Source organism: Dipodomys ordii, unplaced genomic scaffold (genome assembly GCF_000151885.1).
Source record: "Dipodomys ordii isolate 6190 unplaced genomic scaffold, Dord_2.0 Scaffold86, whole genome shotgun sequence".
In the NCBI taxonomy this organism is placed as follows: Eukaryota; Metazoa; Chordata; class Mammalia; order Rodentia; family Heteromyidae; genus Dipodomys; species Dipodomys ordii.
The window spans coordinates 22,087-24,927 of record NW_012267302.1 but is presented as its reverse complement, the minus strand read 5'-3'; positions in this window follow the sequence as shown (position 1 = coordinate 24,927).

The window sequence follows — 2,841 nt, the reverse complement described above, 5'->3', positions numbered from 1 at the left end:
TTCTTAGGAAGAATTCCGGAATCTTGCTGCCGGCAGGTCTCTGGCTGTTCCGGGTGAACATCTCCTTGTAAATCCCCCGTGGTTTCTTCTTCACCCGTGACGTTTGGCCAAGGTAAGCAGTTTGCATTGCTGCACAATTGCATCTGCATAGCTCTGCCCCGGTTGCAAACATTCAGGCATGGCAGCCAGATAGGCTGATCTGCATAGGACATTGCCAGTGGACTGGGTATATCTGCTTCCCGTTCTTCTCACCTGAGTGCAACTGATTCCAGCTTTGATGGCTACACTGTACTCAACTGGAGCAGTAAGTTGAACCTCTACTTATGGCACTCTGTGAAAGTTTGGACAACTAGAGCTCAGTTGTTTGGCACGCGACTACACTGCCTAAATCTGACTCTAATTAGTCCACTGCTTACATCTGGCTCTAATTAATCCACTGCTTACATCTCACTCTAGTTATTCCACGGTTGTGTTCAGCTGAATGACCTCTGCCGGGACACTCAGAATGAGATTCTGAGTTATTGCAACATAGGTGGGTTTCACTGCTTCCTAGGATTCTTAGGAAGAATTTGGGAATCTTGCTGTCGGCAGGCCTCCGGCTGTTCCGGGTGAACATCTCCTTGTAAATCCCCCGTGGTTCCTTGTACTCCCGTGAAGTTTGGCCAGGGTACGTACTTTGCATTGCTGCACAATTGTGATTCCATAGCTCTGCCGCCGATGCAAACATTCAGGTGTGGCAACCAGACAGCTGGTCCTCGTAGGACACTGCCAGCAGACTGGGTATATCTGCTTCCCGTTCTTCTCACCTGAGTGCTACTGATTCCAGCTTTGACGGCTACACTCTACTCAACCGGAGCAGTAAGTTGAACCTCTACTTATGGCACTCTGTGAAAGTTTGGAGAACTAGAGCTCAGTTGTTTTCCACGCAACCACTGTCCATCCAGCACTATGGACGGCACTGCCTACATCTGGCTCTAATTAGCCGAATGACCTCTGCCGGGAACATTCAGAATGAGGTTCTGAGTTTTTGCAACATAGGAGCGTTTCACTGCTTTCAAGACTTCTTAGGAAGAATTCTGGAATCTTGTTGCCGGCAGGCCTCCAGCTGGTCCGGTGAACATCTCTTTGTAAATCCCCCGTGGTTACTTGTACCCCAATGAAGTTTGGCCAGGGTATGCAGTTTGCATTGCTGCACAATTGCGCCTGCATAGCTCTACCGAGGTTGCAAATATTCAGGCGTGACCTCCAGAGAGGCTGGTCCCCTTAGGAAACTGCCAGCGAAATGGGTATATCTGATTCCCGTTCTTTTCACCTGAGTGCTACTGATTCCACCTTTGATGGCTACAATCTACTCAACCGGAGCAGAAATTTGAAACAATACTTATGGCACTCTGTGTAAGTTTGGAGAACTAGAGCTCAGTTGTTTGGCACGCGACCACACTGCCTACATCTGGCTCTAATTAGTCCACTGCATCCATCTGGCTGTAATTAGTCCACGGTTGGGTTCACCCAACGACCTCTCCTGTGAACGAATGAGGTTCTGAGTTATTGCAACATAGGAGCGTTTCACTGCTTTCAAGGCTTCTTAGGAAGAATTCTGGAATCTTGCTGCCGGGAGGCCTCCGGCTGTTCCGAGTGAAAATCTCTTTGTAAATCCCCCTGATTTCTTGTAAAACCGTGAAGTTAGGCCAGGGTACGCAGTTTGCATTGCTGCACAATTGCGCCTACACAGCACTGCCATGGTTGCAAACATTCAGGCGTGGCAGCCAGATAGGCTGGTCTTGGTAGGATACTGCCAGCGGACTGGGTTTATCTTCTTCCCGTTCTTCTCACCTGAGTGTTACTGATTCCAGCTTTGACGGCAACAATAGACTCAACTGGAGCAGTAAGTTGAACCAATACTTATGGCACTTTGTGAAAGTTTGAAGAACTAGAGCTCAGTTGTTTGGCACTCGACCACTGTCCATCCAGAACTATGGACAGCATTGCTTACATCTGGCTCTAGTCCACGGTTGTGTTCATCCGAATGACCTCTGCTGGGAACACTCAGAATGAGGTTCTGAGTTATTGCAACATAGGAGCTTTTCACTGCTTCCAAGGCTTCTTAGGAAGAATTCCGGAAACTTGCTGCCGGCAGGCCTCCGGCTGTTCCGGGTGAACATCTCCTTGTAAATCCCCCGTGGTTTCTTGTACACCCGTAAAGTTTGGCCAGGGTTTGCAGTTTGCATTGCTGCACAATTGCGCCTGCTGAGCTATGCCGCAATAGCAAATATTCAGGCATGGCAGCCAGATAGGCTGGTCGACGTAGGATACTGCCAGCGGATGTGTGTATCGGCTTCCAGTTCTTCTCACCTGAGGGCTAATGATTCCAGCTTTGACGGCTACACTCTACTCAACCAGAGCAGTAAGTTCAACATGTACTTACGGCACTCTGTGAAAGTTTGGCCAACAAGAGCTCAGTTGTTTATCACCCGAAGACACTGCCTAACTCTGGCTCTAGTTAGTCCACTGCCTACATCTGGCTCTAATTAGTCCACGGTTTTGTTCAGCCGAATGACCACTGACAGGAATACTCAGAATGAGGTTCTGAGTTATTGCAACATAGGAGCGTTTCACTGCTTTCTAGGCTTCTTAGGAAGAATTCCGGTATCTTGCTGCCGGCAGGCCTCTGACTGTTCACGGTGAACATCTCCTTGTAAATCCCCCATGGTTTCTTGTACACCCGTGAAGTTTGGCCAGGGTACATAGTTTGCATTGCTGCACAATTGCACCTGCATAGCTCTGCCGCGGTTGCAAACATTCAGGCATGGCAGCCAGATAGGCTGGTCCCCGTAGGACACT